We start from the raw sequence: 15,845 nt of genomic DNA, 5'->3' as shown, positions 1-15,845 counted from the left end.
CGTCAGGGCGCCCCATGAGCATGGATCACATGATCGCATGGACACGTCATCCATGCGCATGGGGCGCTCTGACGTCATTCTGGAGCGCCCCGGGAGCCGCACGGACGGTAAGTATACTGCTCCCCCGCTCCCCACTACTACTATGGCAACCAGGACTTTAATAGCGTCCTGGCTGCCATAGTAACACTGAAAGCATTTTGAAGACGGATCCGTCTTCAAATGCTTTCAGTTCAGTTGCGTTTTTCCGGATCCGGCGTGTAATTCCGGCAAGTGGAGTACACGCCGGATCCGGACAACGCAAGTGTGAAAGAGGCCTTAGAGAGGTGATAACATGAAAAGGCTCTTTTATCCCCCTAGGTTTCCTGAGGGCTGTACAGGGGAAGATGACAGTAGCAGGTTATGATTGATAAGAGGGGTGATAACATGATAAAGGGTCTTATACCTTATCACCTTGGGGTTCCTGAGGGCTGTACAGGGGGAATATGACAGCAACAGGCTGTGATTAGTATGAGGGGTGATAATGCAGTGGCCAGGTTTGGGGTGGCCCCAATGCTGTGCTGGGTCCCCCAGACACCGTTGAGATGTCACCACGTATTGCTGCTCTCCGGTAGGGATGGTAAGGTGTGGTGCACCCCAATTGGAAATAAGTTCAGAGAGTCAGGGTCTGCAGTAACCAGGGGGCTTCTTTACTTGAGGAATTCATCCAAAACAATACAGGCGAGGCATAGGGCTGGCTTCTCCAGTCTCCTCCCTGGCAGAAGAAGGGTTTGATGCTGAGGAAAAGCCTGAGCTAGCTGTCCATCTCTCTCTTCAGAAGGCTGGTACCCTGGTCCAAGGCTGGTGATCCAGCGTCTGTGGCAGCATATCCCCATCTCAGCGTCTTCTGCTGGTCACTGAGTAGTCTGGCAGAGTCTCCTCTTCCAAGCATCGGTCCCTACCTGCAGAACACTGGGGGCTCTGACTGCAATAAGTTGCACTTGGATGGTTTTACCTTGAGTCCATGTTTTATGAGTGCAGCAGATACGTCAGACGGGTGGTGTAAACGGTCTTCGTAGGATTTAGAGTATATAATAATATCATCCAGATACAAGAGCACAGTCTCTGGCATATAATTAAGGTGGGTCACCCCAGAAAGCCAGACCTCACGGCCACGCCCCAAACTGATAAACCACTCCCCCTGCTATATTAAGCCACACCACCATCACTGGCTGTAAAAAAAAAAAAACGAATGGAAGAAGAGGGAAGAACTTTCTGAGGGGAAGGTGAGCTGGGGGCGGCCGGGGTGCTTCCCTCCCCCTCAGTCAGCCACAGGGGGTAATGTCTGCGGCTCTAGTGACTGGGGGTGAGAGATGCCTCGGTCAGTTGCTGCCGCTCACACTCAGACAGCGCAGTGCTGCTGTCTGAGTGTGAGCTACTGAAAGGGTGGACATCCCTGTGTCCGTTCAGGTCCTGCGCCGGACAGGGATCCATAAAACCGGACAGTCCAGCCTAAAACCAGACGTCTGTCCACCCTACATATGATTGAACTCATAAAGCCCCATAGTTGTGGTAAAAGCTGTCTTTTCCCGGTCTTCGGGTGCCATGGGGACCTGCCAGTGCCCACCAGTTAAATCTAAAGTAGAAAAGAATGCTGCAGAGCCCGGGGCTGATAGGGACTCTTCTATTCTAGGCAAAGGGTACATAGGTGTGTTTATGGGTGATGTTACTTAATTTGCCCCCATCCATTATAGGTTCCACAAGGACCTGGTAAGTTTGCCCATGTGGTCCTATATGTGCTTTACACCAAAGTAATGTCTCTGAGGCAGGTTGTAACCATAGGGGTTCAGCATCGGTAACCCTAGGTCCCTGAAATGTTTCTGCCCTCGGAGCGCCCCCCAGTGTCTGCTGTAACACTCTGCGGACAGGCAAAGGGGCTGTGACTAACTCTGGAGTATCCACACAATTCTACAGAATATTCATCCCCAATACCACACAAGGGAAACCCTCATCATGCACGTGCACAACTGTTAACCCTTGCCGGTGTAATTCAGTGTTACCAATTTGCACAGTAGGCTCCCAGTATCCCTGGGACGCTATGGACTGGCCATTGCTGGCGATTACATTTTTGTTACTCTGAGTAGGATGGATAAGGGTACTTTCACACTTGCGGCAGAGGATTCCGGCAGGAAGTTCCGTCGCCGGAACTGCCTGCCGGATGCGGCAAACGGATGCATTTGTGAGACGGTTCCGTCTGACAAATGCATTGCAATACCGTATCCGTCTTTCCTGTTGTCATCCGGAAAAACAGATCCAGTATTAATTTTTTTCTCATTTTTGAAAGTGTGCGAATGTGCAGATTGGGAAACCGAATCCGTTTTTTCCGGAACACTTAGTACCGGATCCGGCATAAATACATTTCAATGTTCAGGATTTTTGGCCGGAGAAAAAACTGCAGTATGCTGCGGTATTTTCTCCGTCCAAAAAACGTAAGATGGACTGAACTGATGCATCTAGAATGGATTGCTCTCCACTCAGAATGCATTAGGATAAAACTGATCAGTTTTTTTCCGGTATTGAACCCCTGTGACGGAACTCAATACCGGAAAAGAAAAACTCTAGTGTGAAAGTACCCTAAGCTGGTCTAGCTCCCAATGTCGCTGATAGAATGGCAGGGGCATCATAGTCACTTGTCACCCAGTGTCCACTAAAACAAGGCAGGACACAGCGGTAATTCTGACAGTAATCCGAGGACATTCACCAATATATGCAGAAAAGTTTGGACCCAAACAGTCTCCCCTGAGGGTTGGTCCATTGCCCCAGGAGATATTAGTTTAACTGCTTGTATTCACACTCTACATGACCAACTTTTTGACATTTATGACATATCGGTTGGCCACTGGCATCAAACTGGTCAGTGGGTAATCGACCATAATCCCTAGGATTACCATTAGAACCATATCTCGGTCTACCTCTAGGGTACCAAGTACCTCTTGAATCAGGCTGGCGGCCTTGTTTCATGCCCTGTTCCTCTTTTTGTAACACCTCAACATTTTTTGCAAGCTCCAAAAACGGCCAGTCCGGATAGGAAGTAATAAATTATCTTTATTCTTACATATTGCATAAAACACAGTTAAAATACGTTGTTGGTGCAATTACACACGAGGCAAACAAATTGCCACACAGGCCTTACAGGTACATTCATGTGTTGTGTAGAGATTCTGGAGGTTTGGAATATTATCCATCCGCAGTTTAGCACTTTATGTGATGATCTCATGATATTTTGTGCGGTGACCCCTCTTCTCTGTTTATGTATGACTTAGATTTCGGCATTGATACTGTTTGTTATGCAATTTGTTTGCCTCATGTGTAATTGCACCAACAGCGTATTTTAACTATGTTTTATGTAATATGTATGAATAAAGATTATTTATTATTTCCTACCCGGACTGGCCGTTTTTGGTGTTCGCAATTGGAGCAATATCCAGATGATATTGATCTTTTCCCCCCACATATATTGGTCTTTATTTTTTGCAAGCTGTAGCACCAACTCCTTCGAGTTAACTTTGGTTTTTTCATCACATTTCCTAACATTAGACTCTACAAGTTCGCTCCTTTGTTCAGACATAATGGCACAATGATAACCTGGGTCTGGATCAGAACCCAGTACCTTTACTGCAAGCTCTTTAAAGTCAAGGAACGGCATATCAGAGTGTTGTAATGCAAGAACTCTCAGCTGTAGTATTGAGCGATCCGGAATAGTTTGGGTTTGAGTTCGGTGTTCGGGCATTTAATAAAGTTTGTTGAAAGGCTGCAGGGCAGCTAATCAACAAGCTTTTAGGCTGTAGACACTTAGAAACCATCACAGCGTTCAGCTGTCCATCCCCCAAACACCGGAGAGAAAGAGGAAGTACCCCCCTACCCACCGGGGATCCCTGGCCTCTGAAATGCTGTAGTTCTGTCTGGTGGAGACGGAGACTTTTAAAAACCTTATGGCGGTTGCTGTCCCACAGTACGTGGTTCCCAGCCGCCACAACTTTTCCAGACGAGCCATCCCTGCACAACCAAGTGGTGGACAAAATCAGGTGTGCACTGCACAATGCCATCTATGGCATGGTCCACCTAACCACCTATAGGTGGACCCGTAAGCACGGGCAGGAACGTTATATCTCCCTAACTGCACACCGGATAAATGCAGTGGTGGCTGGGCCTGAGGCAGATAGCAGTTTGGCGCATGGCCTACCGCCACCGAGTATTGCAGGATGTTTCTTGTTGCCTCCTCCTTCTACTCCGCTTCCTCCTCTACCAGCTCCTCATCTGGTCAGCGTAACACCTTCACCACCAACTTCACCACAGCCGGGGGAAACGACAGCAGGCTGTTTTGAAATTCATCTGTTTGGGGGACAAACCCCACACCGCGCAGGTGCTGTGGACGGGCATGGAACAACAGACCGACGAGTGGTTGCTGCCGGTGAGCCTCAAGCCCGGCCTGGTGGTGTGCGATAATGGGCGAAATCTCGTAGCAGCTCTGGGGCTAGCCGGTTTGACGCACATCCCTTGCTTGGCGCATGTGCTGAATTTGGTGGTGCAGAGGTTCCTGAAAAATTACCCCAATATGTCAGAGCTGCTGCAGAAAGTGCAGGCCGTCTGTGCGCGCTTTCCGCATTCTCACCCTGCTGCCGCTCGCCTGTCAGCGCTGCAGCGTAACTTCAGCCTTTCTGCTAACCGCCTCATATGCGACGTGCCCACCAGGTGGAACTCCACCTTGCACATGCTGGACAGACTGTGCGAGCAGCAGCAGGTCATAGTGGAGTTTCAGCTGCAGCACGCACGGGTCAGTCGCACTGCGGAACAGCACCACTTCACCACCAATGACTGGGCCTCCATGCGGGACATGTGTGCTCTGTTGCGCTGTTTCAAATACTCCACCAACATGGCCAGTGCCGATGATGCTGTCCTCAGCGTTACTATCCCACTTCTATGTCTCCTTGAAAAAACACTTCGGGCGATGATGGAAGAGGATGTGGCACAGGAGGAGGAGGAGGAGGAGGAGGGATCATTTTGTAGGGTTTCCGGCCAGTCATTCCCAAGTGGCTCAGAGGGTGAGCTCCTGCACCCACAGAGGCCAGGTACACAACTGTCCAGCCAGGGCAAGTTCTGGAGGATGATGATGAGGAGGAACCATGTTCACAGCACTGTGGCAACCAAAGCAGCACATGGGCATCACTGGAGCGTGGCTGGGGGGATACAGAGGACACGGACGATACACCTCCCACAGAGGACAGCTTGTCGTTGCCTCTGGGCAGCCTGGCACACATGAGCGATTACATGCTGTAGTGTCTCCGCAACGACCGCCGAGTTGCCCACATTCTAACCAGTGCTGATTACTGGGTGGCCACGCTGCTGGATCCCCGCTAGAAGGACAACGTGCCGTCCTTAATTCCGTCACTGGAGCGTGATCGTAAGATGCGCAAGTACAGGGGTACAGGGGAATCCCCCGGTGGGCCCCTGAACAAAGTGGGCCCTTAGTCTTCCACCCCCTGCACAAGTGGCACATAACACATTAGACTTACTGCACTTCATACATATATTCAATGTACAGCATCTTAACCAGCCAACGTTCATATAAAAAACTTGTTAATTATTTAATATATTTGAATGTATCCGTATGGTAGGCCCCCAAAATAAATTTTACTGGTGGGCCCTAGGTACCCCAGTCCGACACTGCGCTGGTAGACGCGCTGCTGATGGCATTCCCACCTGACAGCGGGGGCTCAGTGGAAGCACAAGGCGAAGGCAGAGGAGGAGAAGGAAGAAGTCGCCAACGCAGCTGAGGCACCGCCAGCACCTCAGAAGGCAGGGTTAGCATGGCCGAAATGTGTATAAGCTTTGTCAGCACGCCACAACAACCGGCACCACCAGCTGATATGGAACGTCTTAGCAGGAGGCAGCATTTCACCAACATGGTGGAGCAGTATGTGTGCACACCCCTCCACGTACTGACTGATGGTTCGGCCCCATTCAACTTGTGGGTCTCCAAATTGGGCACATGGCCAGAGCTTGCCCTGTACGCCTTGGAGGTGCTGGCCTGCCCTGCAGCCTGTGTATAATCCGAACGTGTGTTTAGCACGGCAGGGGGCGTCATCACAGACAAGCGCAGCTGCCTGTCCACAGCCAATGTGGACAAGCTCACGTTCATTACAATGAACCAGGCATGGATCCCACAGGACTTGTCCGTACCTTGTGCTGAATAGACAAGTATACCGGCTGCACCCAGCCATTGTTATACTCCAGCGCACTTTCTCTTTGAATTCTCTTTTCTAGTTCCCAATGTTTTGGGGTCTTCCCAAATTTATTAAAAAAAAAATATAATAATAAAAAAATAAAAAAATAAAGGGGAAAAAAATAAAAAAACAACAAAAACAGTGTTGGCTACCTCCTCCTCCATCGACGCTTCCACCTACACCGCCACATCCACCACCTCCTCAACCTCCTACTCCACTTTGACCTCTGCTCCCTAGTTCAAGATTATTATTTTTATTTTTTTCTATTCTGTTATTTTAAGTAATTTCCCTATCCACATTTGTTTGCAGGGCAATTGTCCTGCTCTTACCCCCATCTTGCTTCCCTTTGCAGCCCTCTAGCCCTTACTACTACTTTTTTACAGCCATTTTAGTGCCCCAAAGTTCAATGGGGTTCGGGTTCGGGTCAAGTTCGGATCCCAAACCCAAACTTTTACCCAAAGTTCAGCCGAACCCGGCGAACCCGAACATCCACCTGTCTGCTCAACTGGGTTTTTACAGCATCTAGTCTGGTACCCTCTACAAACTGGTCTTTCAGAGTCTGGTCTGTGTTAAATACCTCATGTGGACCCATGTGATGGATGGTACGCAGAGCTTCCTGGAGGCTTAGAGCAAAATCTTGCAGGTTTTCACCCATCCTTTGTTTGCGGCTAAAGAAATGTATTTTTAATGTGCGCCTGTCAAACATGCTGGCAAGTCTGTCTTAAATTTGGTCAGCAGTACGCTTCTCTGTACTAGGCCATGACTTAACCTCCCTTAGATCTGCTCCCTCCAATTGACCAATCAACATAGCGACTTTCTGGTCATCATTAAGGGAAATCGTCTTGTAAATGGTGCTCATCTGATCGCTAAAATTTTTGAGGCCTGTAGGCTCATTTTGGTAACCATGGTGCGCCAAAACAATATGGGCCTCACAGGGGTATTGTTGGAGAAGGGCTAGAAACCCCAGAACTGGCAGGCATATCACAGTCTCCATCTATTGACATGGCAGCAAAGTATAGTAGTACAATGAGGCAGTAACCCAGTCCTTCACTAGCAAATCTCTAGCTAATAATGCAGGACGCAGGCTCACTAGCACAGTCACTTGCTTGTGGCAGACCCCACAAGGGGAACACTTACGGTACAGATGCTTATATGTTGCTGGTTCCCCTCAGATACGGGATGGGGCGTTCCTGTAGTCGCCACTGGCTGTCTTGATCCACTGGAGCTGGATCCACAATAACTGCTGGTGCTGGACCGTATCCTGTTCGTGACGCCAAATTGCAGTGGCTGGGTTTGGGGTGGCCCCAATGCTATGCTGGGTCCCCCGGATACTGTCGAGATTTCACCACGTGTTGCTGCTCTCCGAAACAGATGGTAAGGCGTGGTCCACCCCAATAGGAAATAAATAGGGTTGAGCAGACCCATGGATGTACGGGTTCGCCGGGTACGGCTGAACTTCGGGTAAAAGTACGGGATCCGAACTTGACCTGAACTCGGACCCGAACTCGAACCCGAACCCTATTGAAGTCAATGGGGTCTCAAACTTTGGGGCACTAAAATGGTTGTAAAATAGTCGTAGTAAGGGCTAGAGGCCTGCAAAAGGAAGCAAAATGGGGGTAAGAGCAGGACAGCTGCCCTGCAAAAAAATGTGGATAGAGAAATTGTGAGGAATATGGATTCATATTTACTGTCAGCCATGTCTCACACCCCCATTTTCTGACAGATAGCAGAGGTAGTGAACTCCACAGGAGAGCACTGCTTTAAAGCCCCAGCCCTGATTGTCATCTGATTCACATCTTGGCAGGTTCATCAGTATACATGCAAAATAAGTTTCCACCCCCCCAGCCATCTGAGTGTCAGCTGGCAAGGAAGAAAGCCCCAGGGGGTCCAGGCTTCAAGGAGGCCCCAGGTGGAGAAGGTCACACCTCAGTCAACCAGTTTGGAGCCAAGCTAAATCCTGCAGGAAAACCCCCAGCAGGAGGTATCAGCCCTTGCCCAGGATCAATGAGACCTCCCAGACATGTTGGCACCTACCTTTCATAAGGAATTATGAATCGCCTGGCCATTGCAGGCGCAACCCCGATACATATTTGTGTCCCGGTTGCCACGATGTACGTGCCCATGGTCTTTGTTTAATGGGACAAGGTCAGGGGAGGGAGATATCCATATCTCACCATAGAAACCACATAATAGTACCAGGTTTGGACTCTACTTGTAGCCGGAACCCAGGCAGGTCCATTGGCCCCAGAACCATCTCCCTGTGACCCTCTGGCCTGGAGCTATGAACCCTAAAGGGTTTTGTGGGTCATTTGCTGCCAGCCCAGAAGAGGGGGAGTGGACCCCTCCCTGAGGCCGGGAGGGGAGGGGCCGGCTACAGGTTAAAAGGCTTTTGTCAGCAAGCGACCATGTCTTTCTCTGAAGAAGGGTCACATCGTGTAATGTGTTTAGAGGGACCCAGGAACTAGCTGAGATCATGGCCCTTCATGTGGACTCCAGCAAAGAACATCTCACAACCAAAAAGAACTTTCATCTTACCCGGTAACTGACTTTTACTCTGCTTAACCCTGTTGTACCCATACAACCCGTATCTGTAACCTCAGACCACTGTGTATATTCTCTATGTATATTGTGTTAAATCTAGTGTGCCCTTACGGCGATTAAATATATAATTTATTCTTGTGCTGTCTTGTATCTCGATCACAAATTCCCACGTCCGTGTTTTGGCCTAGTTTTAAGCTACCGTGGGTTGGTTTCTGACCCTATATAATCCCGTTAGCGGATCTGGCTTATATTAAACGAGAAGCTGGGGGCTGATTTCCCAGGTTGAGACAGCGCTGTTTTCACTGCGGCAGTGAAAAGGCTCTCTCAGCTTGTTGCCTCTCTATGCCCGCGTGGACAGGAGGTGTGTATGTAAACTGTACAAACCTGACCTTACTTGCTCCTCCCGGAGGGCGTAACATCTTGTTTTTGGTAACCAGGGACAATACCGCGTCTCGTGAGCTCGACATAGTGGACGTCAAGAGGGCATGAGGTGTGGTATTCGTCACAGAAAGGACTTAAAATAACATAGAATAAAAAATAAAAAAAATCATAATCTTGAACTAGGAGGCTTTGGTCAAAGTGGAGTAGGGGGGTTGAGGAGGTGGTGGACATGGCGGTGTAGGTGGAAGTGGCGGTGAAGAAGGAGGAGGTAGCCAACACTGTTTTTGTTGTTTTTCTATTTAATTTTTTTTCCCTTTATTTATTAACTTTTTCATTATTATTTTTTTTATAAATTTGGAAAGACCCCCAAAACATTGGGAACTATAAAAGAGAATGCAAAGAGAAAGTGCGCTGGAGTATAACAATGGCTGGGTGCGGCCGGTATACTTGTCTATTCAGCACAAGGTACGGACAAGTCCTGTGGGATCCATGCCTGGTTCATTTTAATAAACGTGAGTTTGTCCAAGTTGGCTGTGGACAGGCAGCTGCGCTTGTCTGCGATCACCTCCCATGTCGTGCTAAACACACGTTCAGACAATACACTGGCCGCAGGGCAGGCCAGCACCTCCAAGGAGTAAAGGGCAAGCTCAGGCAATGTGCCCAATTTGGAGACCCAGAAGTTGAATGGGGCAGACCCATTAGTCAGTACGTGTAGACATGTGCCCATGAGCTGCTTTGGGTGCCATCCTGCTGTGAACATGGTTCCTCCTCCTCATCCTCCAGAACTGTGCCCTGGCTGGACAGTTGTGTACCTGGCCTCTGTTGGTGCAGAAACCCACCCTCCGAGCCACTTGTGAATGACTGGCCTGATAACCGTGGAAATGATCCCTCTTCCTCCTCCTGTGCCACATCCTCTTCCATCATCGCCCGAACTGTTTTTTCAAGGAGGCATAGAAGTGGCATAGTAACGCTGAGGACGGCGTTATCGGCACTGGCCATGTTGGTGGAGTATTCGAAACAGCGCAACACAGCACACACTTTCCGCATGGAGGCCCAGTCATTGGTGGTGAAGTGGTGCTGTTCCGCAGCTGAAACTCCACTATGGCCTGCTGCTGCTCGCACAGTCTGTCCAGCATGTGCAAGGTGGAGTTCCACCTGGTGGGCACGTCGCATATGAGGCAGTGAGCGGGAAGGCTGAAGTTGCGCTGCAGCACAGACAGGTGAGCGGCAGCAGGGTGAGAACGCCGAAAGCGCGCACAGACAGCCTGCACTTTCTGCAGAAGCTTTGACATATCGGGGTAATTTGTCAGGAACTTCTGCACCACCAAATTCAGCACATGCGCCAGGCAGGGGATGTGCGTCAAACCGGCTAGGCCCAGAGCTGCTACGAGATTTCACCGGTAATCGCACACCACCAGGCTGGGCTTGAGGCTCAGCGGCACCAACCACTTATCGGTCTGTTGTTCCATGCCAGTTCCTGCGCGGTGTGTTTTTTTTCCCCCCAAACAGATGAGTTTCAAAACTGCCTGCGGTCATTTACCCCTGGCTGTGCTGAAGTTTGTGGTGAAGGTGTTACGCTGACTGGATGATGAGCTGGTAGAGGATGAGGAAGCGGAGTAGGAGGAGGAGGCAACAGGAGGCAACGAGAAATATCCTGCAATCCTCGGTGGTGGATGGCCATGCGCCAAACTGCTATCCGCCTCAGGCCCAGCCGCCACTGCATTTACCCACTGTGCAGTTAGGGAGATATAACGTTCCTGCCCGTGCTTACTGGTCCACGTATAGGTAGTTATGTAGATGTTGCCACAGATGGTGTTGCGCAGTGCACACCTGATTTTGTCCACCACTTGGTTGTGCAGGGCAGGGATGGCTACTGTGGGACAGCCACCGCCATAAGGTTTTTTTAAAGTCTCCGTCTCCACAAGATGGAATGACAGAATTTCAGAGGCCAGGAATTTAGAAATGCTGGCATTTAGGGACAGGGATCGCTGGTGGGTAAGGGGGTACTTCCTCTTCCACTCCAGTGTTAGGGGGTTGGACAGCTGAACGCTTCCATGGGACATTGTGGAGATGCTTGGTGACCCAGGTGGTGGTGTTGCTGTCAGATCCTCTGTTTGTGGGGTGGCAGGTGCCACTGTCACTCTAGAGGGAGAGGAAGAGGCAAAGACTGCAGCAGAAGAGGAAGCAGGAGGAGCCAGAGACCGTTCTTGGTTTTTGAGGTGTCTACTCCACTGTAGCTTGTGCTTTGCAGTTAGATGCCTGGTCATGCAGGTTGTGCTCAGGTTTCGAACATTTATGCCTCGCTTCAGGATCTGATTGCACAGCGTGCAAACCACTCGTGTCTTGTCGTCAGCACATTGTCTGAAGAACTGCCACGCCACATTGTCACACACTATAACCTATACCAGTGATGGCGAACCTTTTAGAGACCGAGTGCCCAAACCGCAACCCCAAAACCCCCTTATTTTTCGCAAAGTGCCAACGTGGCAAGTTATCCTGAATCCTACAGTCCAATATAGTATATCTTTTATGTACTTTATCATGTAGTAGCTATAATAGCCTGTCTACATTCAGTGCGCTGCCTGTGCTGTTCATGGTGCGTCCTGCGCTGATGAATGGCAGGAAAAGTCTAAGGCATATTGGTACACTCAGACTTTTTCCAGGGTGTGGGTGCCCACAGAGAGGGGGCGTACGGGAGACCTGTGCCATAGGTTCGCCACCACTGACCTATACTATCTAACACTATCTGTATTATATATTTCAGGTAACTATCTCTATAACCTACACTACTCCCTGCACCGGACCCTATCAGCTATTCATCTACACTATTCCCTATTACTAATCTAACACTAACTATCAAGAGTATTTATATGTGATTTGGAATGTAATTTGAAAAAGCACAGCACAGTATTCCAGCTCCTCTCACATGAAACTCCAGAAAATGTTGTAATTTATATAGTTAGAGGCAGGCAACTTTTCTATTGGTTGCTAGGGATGTTGCTAAGCTGTGACAAAGCCTTCTCATTGGCCCACAAGCTAGAAGAAGGGAGGGATCATCACCTGATGTGGACTGTGTTAAAAAAAAAGCCACAAATATTCGTAATTCCGAATATATAGCACTATATTCTAAATATTCGCGAATTCTTGAAATGCCGATATTCACTATAAAAATTTGTAATACGAATATTCACGCTCAACACTAATCCCTAACAACCAATAGAAAAGGTCCCCACCCCTTACTATATAAGAACCTCCCCAGCAGCCATTTTCTGCAGTTTTTTAAAGTTCTGAGAGAGAGAGCAGTGACATTGCTGTGCTCTGTGCTTTCCACTCATTACATTAGATAGTTAGTTAGTTAGCTTATATATAGTGATGTCCCAAACTATTCGCCGGCGAACAGTTCCCGGCGAACATAGCTTGTTCGCGTTTGCCGCGGCGGGCGAACATATGCGATGTTCGGTCCGCCCCCTATACATCATCATTGAGTAAACTTTGACCCTGTACCTCACAGTCAGCAGACACATTCCAGCCAATCAGCAGCAGCCCCTCCCTCCCAGACCCTCCCACCTCCAGGACAGCATCCATTTTAGATTCATTCGGAAGCTGCATTCACAGTGAGAGGAGGGAGAGTGCTGCTGCAGCTGCTGCTGATTCAATAGGGAAAGCGTTAGCTAGGGCAGTGTTCTGTGTCCACAGGCTCATCTGCTATAAGGACAGCGTCCAGACAGCACCCCAAAAAGCCCTTTTCAGGGCTGGTACATCAGTCTGCTTTTTTATATATATATATTGCAGTTGCCTGGCTGCCCGTGTGTGAGGCTGCAGGCTCAGTCACAGACAGCACTGTGTGCACCATTCATACAGGGGGTGACAGACTATACCTTGCAGATAAAAAAATATATATTTTAAATTCTTTCTGTGATATAATCACATTTGCAAGCCCGTGTGTGTCAGGCCCACACAGACTGTACTGTGCCCACTGCCCACCACTTACATAGGGTGGCACAGTACCTTGCACGCATAGTACCACTTATCTAAAAAAAAAATGACAGGCAGAGGCAGGCCACCCCGCAGGGGCCGTCGTGGTCGTGGTGCTGTGATTTCCACTGGCCCAGGAATAATGCCCAGTGTTCAGAGGCCACGTACCCTGAACCCAAAAAATTCGGAGAAAATAGTTGACTGGCTAACACAGGACACCTAATCTTCAACAGCTTCCGCTAAGAACCTTGACGCACCATCCTCCTCCAGCTCAGCTTTGGTCACGACTCTCCCGCCCGCCGCCACCACCACCACAGCCACCACAGCCGCTTCACTTGATCCCTCAGAGGAGTTATTTACACATCAGTTGGATGAAATTAGTGATGTGCATCCATTATTGCCAGAGGATGTAGATAACAGGGATATGTCTCAGTCAGGCAGCATTACACACATGGACGTACAGTCTGATGATGATGATGATGTTGTACCCGCTGCTGCTTCCTTTGCTGAGGTGTCAGATACAAGTGAAGTGGTTGATGATGACGATGTGTCCGTGGATGTCACATGGGTGCCGGCTCGAAGAGAAGAAGAAGAGGGGGAAAGTTCAGAAGAGGAGACAGAGAGAAGGAGGAAACGAGTTGGAAGCAGGGGGAGGTCGTCGCAAGAGGCTAGTGGCAAAGTCAGACAGCATGTATCGGCACCCGGGGTCAGCCAGACAGCACGCCAATCAACGCATGCTGTTGCCACCACCAGAATGCCGTCATTGCAAAGCTCAGCAGTGTGGCATTTTTTTTGTGTGTCTGCCTCTGATAACAGCGATGCCATTTGCAACCTGTGCCAAAAGAAACTGAGTCGTGGGAAATCCAACACCCACCTCGGCACAACTGCTTTGCGAAGGCACATGATCGCACATCACAAACGCCAATGGGATCAACACATGAGTACAAGCAGCACATAAACTCAAAGCCACCATCCTCCTCCTGGTCCAGCATCTTCAGCCACGTCAACCACTGCTGTCCTCCTTGCCCCCTCTCAACCACCCGCCACTCCGCCTCTCACCTTCAGCAGTTCCATCTCATCTGCCCACAGTCAGGTGTCTGTAAAGGAAATGTTTGAGCGTAAGAAGCCAATGTCACAGAGTCACCCCCTTGCCCGACGTCTGACAGCTGGCTTGACGGAACTCTTAGCCCGCCAGCTTTTACCATACCAGCTGGTGGAGTCTGAGGCCTTCAAAAAAATTGTTGCTATTGGGACACCACAGTGGAAGGTACCCGGACAAATTTTTTTTTCAAAAAAGGCAATCCCAAACCTCTACTCAGTGATTGAAAAGGAAGTCATGGCATCTCTGGCATACAGTGTTGGGGCAAGAGTCCATCTGACCACTGATACCTGGTCTGCAAAGCACGGTCAGGGCAGGTATATCACCTACACTGCGCATTGGGTCAACCTGCTGCCGGCTGCCAAGCATGGAATGCATGGCTCTGCAGCGGAGTTGGTGACACCGCCACGACTTGCAGGCAGGCCTACTGCCACCTCCTCTAGTCCTCATACTCCATCCTCTTCCATAACCTCCTCGGCTGAGTCCTCTACTGCTGCGGCGTCTGGCTGCACATCAACTGAATCCCCCCAGCTCCCCAGGGGCTATTCCACATCCCGGATACGACAGTGTCACGCTGTCTTGGGGTTGACTTGCCTGAAAGCAGAGAGCCACACCGGACCAGCACTCCTGTCTGCCCTGAACGCACAGGTGGATCAGTGGCTGACCCCGCACCAACTGGAGATCGGCAAAGTGGTGTGTGACAATGGAAGCAATTTGTTGGCGGCATTGAATTTGGGCAAGTTGTCACATGGCACATGTGTTTAATCTCATCGTACAACGCTTTGTGTCTAAGTACCCAGGCTTACAGGACGTCCTCAAGCAGGCCAGGAAGGTGTGTGGCCATTTCAGGCGTTCCTACACGGGCCATGGCGTACTTTTCAGACATTCAGCGCCGAAACAACATGCCAGTGAGGCGCTAGATTTGCGACAGCCCGACACATTGGAATTCAACACTCCTAATGTTCGACCGCCTGCTCCAACAAGAAAAAGCCATCAACGAGTATTTGTATGACCGGGGTGCTAGGACAGCCTCTGCGGAGCTGAGAATTTTTTTGCCACGTTACTGGACGCTCATGCGCAATGCCTGTAGGCTCATGCGTCCTTTTGAGGAGGTGACAAACCTAGTCAGTCGCACCGAAGGCACCATCAGTGACCTCATCCCATTTGTTTTCTTCCTGGAGCATGCCCTGCTGGATCAGGCTGTAGATGAGCGTGAAGAGGAAGAGTTGTGGTCGCCATCACCACCAGAAACAGCCTTGTCATCATCGCTTGTCGGACCTGCGGCAAAGCTGGAAGAGGAGTATGAGGAAGAGGAGTCAGAGGAGGAATGTGGCTTTGAGGAGGAGGAAGACCAACCACAGCAGGCATCCCAGGGTGCTTGTTATTGTCACCTATCTGGGACCCGTGGTGTTGTACGTGGCTGGGGGGAAGAACAGACCATCAATGACATCAGTGAGGACGAGGAACGGGAAATGAGTAGCTCGGCATCCAACCTTGTGCAAATGGGGTCTTTCATGCTGTCATGTCTGTTGAGGGACCCTCGTATAAAAAGGATGAAGGAGAACGAACTGTACTGGGTGGCCACACTA

This window comes from Bufo gargarizans, chromosome 5 (assembly GCF_014858855.1).
Source record: "Bufo gargarizans isolate SCDJY-AF-19 chromosome 5, ASM1485885v1, whole genome shotgun sequence".
NCBI classification, from domain to species: Eukaryota; Metazoa; Chordata; class Amphibia; order Anura; family Bufonidae; genus Bufo; species Bufo gargarizans.
The sequence above is the reverse complement of the archived record's forward strand: the minus strand, read 5'-3'. Positions refer to the sequence as shown.